The sequence below is a fragment of the Pinus tabuliformis genome, chromosome 4_1 (genome assembly GCF_031772625.1).
Source record: "Pinus tabuliformis cultivar Carrire ecotype Pingquan chromosome 4_1, CPIR1, whole genome shotgun sequence".
In the NCBI taxonomy this organism is placed as follows: domain Eukaryota; kingdom Viridiplantae; phylum Streptophyta; class Pinopsida; order Pinales; family Pinaceae; genus Pinus; species Pinus tabuliformis.
The window spans coordinates 579427743-579436660 of NC_142303.1; the positions used below are offsets into that span (position 1 = coordinate 579427743).

General features: G+C 35.8%; 1 pseudogene; it reads right to left on the bottom strand.

Moving 5' to 3' along the window:
• Window positions 1-3976: 3976 nt before the first annotated feature.
• LOC149177257 (putative nucleoredoxin 1 pseudogene) lies at window positions 3977-5537 on the bottom strand (annotated as a pseudogene).
• Window positions 5538-8918: the final 3381 nt, after the last annotated feature.

An 8918-nucleotide genomic window follows, 5' to 3' on the forward strand; every position in this document is an offset into this window, starting at 1 on the left:
AGATGGTCATTTTACATATGTTGCAAGGATGTTTGCAGTATATGGACTGGTTGATATCATGGACCAAGGATGTGATGGTTATCCTGGTTGCAGTGGGTTACTGAGATGGTATATTATTGAGGATGACAATGACTTTAGGTGTAGGAGGATGTAAGGACCTGCGGTCCAAGTTCCTATCACTGTGCGAAGTGCGAGCGAAGAGACATGGATGAGCGCGTGCGAAAGTGTCTTGGGAGGCATGTTTATACGCATGGGCGAGTTGGGCACTCGACCCATGGGCCGACACAAGGATATGTGATGGCGAGATAGCTAAGGTGGGCGGTCCCACAAGTTGGGCAAGTCGACCCAACCTTCGGGGGAGCTATGCGATATGGAACGAGTCGGCTGGGCGATTTGAACGAAGGTCGGCCGGGTGGCACGACCTTGCCACTGCCCATATACACAGGCAGACAGATGGATGAGTTGAGACAATCATTCGGACAACGCAGTTCATATCTACGAGCTAAGGTTGGAGGTGTGAGTTAGGCGCAGGTCGAAGAGGTGTGAAGGGCATAGGTTTATGTGCCTGCATTTCAGGTGGATTGAATGCAAAAGAACAACGTTCGGGTGACTTTGGTTGGACAGCGGGCAGGCCTGCATGACTGTGACTCGTGCGGTTGAACGACGACCTGAGTGAGGGCGCGCCGTGCATGGTGGGCAAGTGCGGTCAGTTGGTTGTGCGACAGAGAAGTTGGGTGAATGTTGGTGGATAAAGTTCAACGGTTGGTGAGTCGGGTGAAGTGGCACGACGGGTGCACCCACCGACGAAATGAACGGTGAACGAGTAGGACGTGCGGACGGGCGATCGGGTGAGGGCGCGCCGTGCATGCTTGAACGAAGGCAAACGTTGACTCGTGCGATGGGCGACCCCGGTGAGGGCGCGCCGTGCACGACGAGATGGTGGTGTGCTAGTTTCACCAAAACGAAGGTGTGACTTGTGCAAAGAGCGCCCAGGTGTGGCGACACGGTTACGACGAGGAGCGCCCGAGTTGGGCAAACGACATGGTTGAAAATTTGGCTAAGTGTAAACTTAGGGTTTCCAAGGTTTAACTTGTATTCTTATGAAAGTTGAAAAATTATATTGATATCGGGCAGACTCATATCAGGGAGTTGCCCCTCCCTTTATACTGTTGCAATTGTGTATATGTGTTAATTGATGATGATAATAAATGTGTATGGGTGTTCATTTGTATAAAGGCTAATCGTAATACTTGGTAACAAAAAATAAACGAAGTATGGAATGTTAAGGCGTAGTCCATGAACATAAGTATTGGTGAAAAGAAAGTGTTCGGTGGTGCCGCACCTCCCTATAAGTGGTTGGAAGATTACCGCTAGTGTATGGGCGTGACACTGACTGTTCCACACATCCGCCATAAGATGCCTTACAACACCCTATGACACTCTGAATTACTATGCACGCTTTCACCCTTCACCTTTTTCCTTTTGCTCTACACTTAAGCAAAATTCCTTCGTCGAATGGCTTAATACTCCTTGGTCGACTACTAACTCCAATAGATACACACCCATCCTCATCCAATTTGCGGAACCGATGGGTTCTTTGGTGGTTGAGTCGACTCATCATACTTAGTTGAGCCGACACGTTCCGTCATGGGCGCACTTGCCAGGAATCGGGCGGGAGCATCTTTGTCGCGTCTTAGTCCGCATGCCATCTTCGTCGTTGGTCACTCTTTGCCTGTGTCTGCTCGCCTCGCCCTTGCTGCTACAATGTGCATGCTCCACAAGTCTGGTGGGCGCCCGCTGCTATGCCTCACGCTTGTCACACAATTACAACACGGGTGCGCACCCCTCAACTCGGTTTGGTTAAACGCACCCAGTATGCTCGTCGGTTAAACACCTCCTCGACTTCGGTTTTTTGCCTTTATCCTTGTTGGTAAGCGGTCACGGGTGCTCGCCACCTCGATGCCCTGACAGGGAGGGAGCCATACTATTATTTCCATGAATGCCATGCTTTTCTAAAATACCTTGCGGACAAGCCAATATAAAAATAGCAAATTCACAAAATAAAAAATAATATAAACATAAAAATTAACAAATACCCGAAATCATATTTAAATTGTTAAAAAATAATTTCACTTTTATTTTTAATATTAAAATTATACTTATTAGTATTCTACATTCTAAAATATTTGATCCTATAAACTTCTAAAAATACCACAAATATTTTTTAATCTTTAAATAATATACCAGAGATTTAAAAAAATAGATATTAATCTTAAAAAATAAACATAAAAACATCATATAGAACATCTTAATAAAGATATATAATTCAAAGTTTGGAAAACATCTTCACCTTAAATAAATTTATAATAGCTCAATTACCATATCTGTGCATGACATAATAATAAAGTTCATGGAAGAAAACCAATAAACCTAGTTTTAATTGGATATATCTATACACTATATAATGATCTATGTTATTTTCATCCCATTAATCATTCAAACGATAAAAAAATACCAGAGATATAAATAAATATTAATCTTTAAGAATAAACATAAAAACGTCATATAGAACATTTTAATAAATATATATAATTCAAGTTTTAGAAAACATCTCTACCTTAAATAAATTTAATAACATATAAAATTCAAGTTTTGAAAAACATCTCTACCTAAAACAAATTTATAATAACTTAATGACCATATCTTTTGGCACATAATAATAAAGCTCATTTAATAAGCGTGGTTTCCTTTGGATATGTCTACATTATATAATGATCTATGTTATTTTTATGGTAGTAATCATTAAAAAAATAAAACTATACCAAAAATTAAAAAATAAAATATTAATTTTAAAGAATAAACATAATTATAATTCAAGTTTCGGAAAACACTCTCTACCTCAAATAGATTTATAATAGCTCAATGACCATATCTTTTGGAACATAATGATAACGATCATTTAATAAACCTGGTTTCCTTTGAATATATCTGCATTATACATATAATGATCTATGTTATTTTCATGATAGGAATCATTAAAACAATAATAAGATTCCATGCTGGCATATCTATGCCCTCTTCTCAAAAACATAATTCATGTCTTTTTTTTTTCTTAAATGTTAAATTTCTAACAACTAGACTAATGAATATATTGTGGAAATATCAATGGATTAAAATATAACTTTTTTTTTCTTAAATGTTAAATTTCTAACAACTAGACTAATGAATATATTGTGGAAATATCAATGGATTAAATTATAACTAGATTAATTTCGGTGAATAAATAAATTAAATTGTGAATTCAACCAATTACTTTCTTTACCACCCACCTAAACAATATTTATAACCCTTAAAAATCAAATTAACCCTCCAATGCACCCAGGAAAGTGAATGCTTTCCATCCATTGTACCTCATAACAACTTATTAGGTTACCAAATCGATAAAAGATAGGCACATGAGTACATGATCTGGCCTTTGGGGTTGTCGGTGGTCTCGCTTTTCGATTCTCTTTGCTGCCACTGTTGTTGCCGCTGTATGCTGGTTCCATGATGAATGTTCGATGTGATCTATTGCAAATGTAATCTATGATGTGCAATTATTTTTTTTATTATACTTACTTAAAATAAATTACATTTCGATGAAAGCATCAATTTATTAACATTAATATCCATTGTTGGTTAATGTAATCTATAATTTTTAAAATTCTACACTTACTAAATTACTTTACTTATGATAATTAAAATAGATTACATTCGGATGAAAGCATCAACTCATTAACGTTAATATCCATCGTTGGTTAATGTAATCTATGAATTTGGAAATTCCACATAAATGATTAGTAATAATTCATACTATTTGTATTTTTTCAAAATCTAATAATTTTCAGAATTTTACAAGCAAGTACGTTTTCATTTTTAAATTCCTTCCTCCTCCTCCGTCGCTTCATCGTACTCGTACCCCTCGTTAACCTCCTTTTTAAATTCCTTCCTCCTCCTCCGTCGCTTCCTCGTCTTCGTCGTACTCGTACTCGTACCCCCGGTTAACCTCGTTTTTAAATTCCTCTTCAATTTGATCCACCCGCTCTTTCGTAAATGGGTAACACTTGGATCCATAAAGATTGATGAAATATAATGGAGGTAACGGCACTTCCCAACGTACTTTACCATCTGGATCTATAATAACTACCTCTGGAATAGTCGAAATTTGGAAGTAGCGAAACAGTTTCCTTATAGTCTTGTCTCCGAATGGCAAAGCCAGCCATGGCATCTTGGCAATAACCTCTTGAAAGTATTTTTCCTCAGAGTCATCTGACACATACACAATCTCAAAGGCGACCCCTTTTTCCAAAAGCTCGTTGTAAAACTTTACAAGCAATGGAATGGATTCATCATACATGTCTACACACCACTTGGCTGAGAAAAGCAGAGCTACAGTCTTCCCCACAAGCTCCGCTACTGGAACCTATTAGCAAATACCCAAAAACTTAAAAATAATTTAAGAAATCCGATTTTTTTAAACAAACATATATATAAATCGCAAAATATAGATATTATTATTATTATCTGATTTTAATGTCACCTTAAAAAATATGGATATTATTATTATTATTTGATTTTAATGTCACTGTCAAAGAAGTAGTCACATTGGTGTATGAGACCGCTAGTAGTAATTTGACTTTTCAATTTACGAAATCATAAATATTTTACCTTTCTCATACATACTCTACTCGTCTAGTTAAAAGAAAACATATACTGTTAACCATTAAACCCACTGAAGCTGTATATATAAACCCACAATTATCCTATTTAAAAAACCCTACACTGTAATGCAGGAATACGAATTTCCATGAAAAAAAAGAAAAACACCCGCCTTTCCTTCTCCATGGCCAATGACAAAATCTCGTTCATTAGATACCAGAAGGGACTCCAGAGTTTGTGTGTCTGTGTCCCTTAAGGCCTCCACTTTCTTCCTCACCTTATCAACTCTTTCTGTAGTGAATGGATAGCCCTCGACACCAAATTCTTCAAAATACTCCACGCCATAAGGGGTTACAATTCTGCCATCTTTATCCAGAACAACGAGGGTAGGAACCTGATGGACCAGAAAGGCCCGCTTGAGCTTTCTCCTTGTATTTTTATCTGAGAATGGCAGAACCAGGCATGGCATGGTGCGGAGGGATGCCTGGAAAAACCTCTTATTGTCATCAGTAGAAATGAAGACAATCTCGAAGTCCCCCTTCTCTGATAACTCTTTATAGATTTCGGACAAAAAGGGGGCGTAAACCCTGCCTGCATTATATTCATCGCCAGAAAAGTATAGACCCACATGTTTTCCTTCCAGTTCTTCAACTTTTACCTGCAGATTACGTTGGTTTCAAAACAAGAACGCAATTTTCGAACAAAATTAATCAGAGTATATATATATATATATAAAAGTATAACAATCATACCTCTTGTCGATCGTTTCTGATCAAGAAATCACGTTTCTCATTGCAAAGCAAAGAGAATAAACTCTCCGGCTCATTGAGCTCAGACATACTAAGCTATAACAGAAGATCTCTCTGCGTGTTCCGAGTAGGTTTTCGCTGGTTTTTTATTTTATTTTATTTTATTATTGCATTGTCAACTCTGAAATCTCCTCGGAACAGAGATGTTCAGTTAAGCCCTCTCTATGAAGAAGATGCCGTCGGAGAAGTATGGAAGAGATGGCCTCCGTTACAATAGTTAATCTGACCGTTATGGCTGGAGCTAACCAGCCATATATTGGGTATTTAATGCCTTCAGAGCAGCACGCCACTTAGCTCGATAATACAGGAGCGGCCAAATATTATTTAATGCCGAATTTGTCCACTCCCGTGTCCACTCCCGTGTTATCGCGTTAAGTCGCGTGCTGCTCGAGGGCATTAAATACCCAATATATGGCTGGTTAACTCTTTCCTTCAGTTAAGCCCTCTCTATGAAGAAGATGGCGTCCGTTAGAATAGTTAATCAGACCGTTACATTAAAAGTAATTTGAAAAAATAAAATTTAAAAAATAGAAGATTCATTTTAATTAATTAGGTAATATAAATGTTATATGGTTAGGTAATATACATGCTATATTGGAAATTGGATTTATTTTGGGTTGTTTGAAAAAATAATTGATTATGGAATTGTTTTTGGTGTGATTTTTTGGATTGAGGTGAAATTTTGATTTGTGTTATTCTAGATTTTAAAGAAATTACGCTAGAAAAACCCACTTGAAAAGTTTCCAAAAAATCACACTAAAGACAACTCTATCGATTATTTTTCAAGTTCATTTAATTTTCACAAATTAATATCATACATTTTGATTGAATGATTTAGAGTATTTTTATTAAAATATAAATAACTTCTGGTTATATTTTAAAATGGTGAAAAATGCTAATTATTTTTAGAAAATTAAGATAATTATAAATTTAAAATAAAAATTTTAAAAAGTCCTATTAGTATTAGTTAAATACAAACAATTACCTTTATTAAAATATGATAATAAATATAACAAAATTAACTTGCAAATTAATTAACTAATTATTTTTACCCTCTCTCTATCCCCTGGTCAGTTGCCCAGTTAAATATAGTCATTTCCTAGTCAAATATAGTCATTGGATGATCTGCGCTCTAATGAATTATGATGTAATTTTCACTGAAAATTCTTTTCAATAAACTTGATATAGATCACAGAAGCTTAAATTCAACCATATAAATATATTTTAAAATAAATTTAAATTTGTATTAATTAATTCAATTTAAATTTAAATCTAAAATAAAAAGAAGGAAATTTAACCCTAGCATTAACTAATAAAATAATACATTAAAAAAAAATCTGTAATTAAAAACTTTATGTAAACTTTAAAGTATATTTAAAGTGAGGTTAATTATCCAATCTTAAATTGGAAAAGATTGGGTTACAAAATATAATCATAAATGAAAATAAATCCTTAAAATATAAATGGATTTTAGTAAATTTAAATTTATATTAATTATTTTTTTTTTTGATAATTATTTACGATGAGAAAGTATATTTTCTTTTGAAGTTACTATCTTATAAATATATTTTGGTTAGATTGGTTGTAAGATTAATCAAAGGAATTGTCATGCTTACATCAAGTATGGCAGGACCTATTCTCTGCTTAAAGCGCACAACATGTAGATAAATCTAAACTTTACATCTGCATTGAGGAGGCCTGCTTAAATAACGTGTAGATAAATCTAAACATTACATCTGCATTGAGGAGGCCCAAGTCGTTGCTAGGGTTAGTCATTTCCATCATTGTAAATTGAGTGAGGCCCTAGAAATCGAAAATGACCTAATAATTTGAATGGAGACATGTTGTGGTATTCAACAACCCCCCATTTATTAATGATATTAGTTAATATTACATTAATAAATGGGGACCCTTAAAAAAAAATTATATAAAAAACAAAACTTAGCATTTAGGCATTTCTTTTATTTTTTGGAATAAAGCAAAGATAACAATCAAAACCTTTTTAGGGAACTACTAAATACTTACCCTTTCATATATAGCATGTCTAAAACCCACCAAAGGACTCTATGGTCGAATTTATCATAAAATCTGACGCAAATAGAAGTCCTTAGGCTTTTTCAGGCTTAAGTCTTGCATTGCATATCACCACTTGCAAAGGACCTACTTTTAACAGGACATTGCGAAATACGCGAGAGCGAATCTGCAATGGCATTGTCACCTTTATATCATTGCATTCTGGGCATTAACGAAAACCCCTTGTACTCCACGAGATGATATTGCGAAATGCGATTAGCACCCGGACCCACACCTTAAAATATTATGAGTAAATGTTTTGAGTCCGTCACGTTTTTTACATAGGATAAACCTAGCAATTAGCTATGTTTTGAAACAACTAATGGATGACTCGCATCTCACATCTTGCAGAAACACAACGGGAGATAAGAAAGGTAATAGGGACATTGTGATATTGTGATCTGCGATATTGCTTCACAAATCACATAATCGCTATTATTATAGTACAATGGCTTGCCAGCCTAGAAGCTTTCATCTTGTTTTACGATACAAACATTTATGAGCATTAAAGCTAAGGGATGATGAATCATTAATTGGCATTTAGTGGGAAATAACTGCATTTATGTGTGAAAAGAAACATAGCCTGATATGATATCTTCTTACGTGAATTCAAATAAAACTCTTTTTACCACCTTTACAAGCTATCTGCATTATCTCATTTTTATGTTCATCTTTGTGTATCCGATAGTTGTTGTTCTCCACTTTTAGGAAAAACCCGGAGAGCAAAGCGTTGAGAACAATGGTGAAGAACGGCAAGGCTGTCGCCTCTAAGAAGACAGAGACGACTCCCAAGTTCACGGATACCACATGCAGCAAAAGAGGGAGGAACCTCTATATGGGAGGCTATGTATAACATACTAGAGTAAGAACAATCGAGGATTATGGAAACAAAAGTTACAGTTGGTGGACATGATTCCTTAAACGCTTCCATGCTAGAGACAACATGTTTTTTTTTGCACTGCATAACCGCTCAACTAAAGATAATACCTTATACCAACATGGTAAAATGGTTCATCGATGATGCCGACATCTCAGACAAAGAATTCAAGACAAGAAGCCAAGAGGTTATGGGGTCTTCCACCCTGGAAAACCTGCTTATGTACCACCTACCAGAGCCCCAACTCATCTACAACAGGCAATTCGTAGAGAAGTTTTCCAAAGAGAACGATGACCCAGTGGACTGCACCCGCGCTTGGTCGAATAATGAAGAGAAAATCAAGAAAGACAAAAACAATATGTACACTACTTCGTTTATTTGTCCCTTATAGTTTTGCAGCGGCTATGTTATGTAGATTTTTTGGAAGACCTGATAGTACTAAGTTCTCCCCAGAGTGGTTG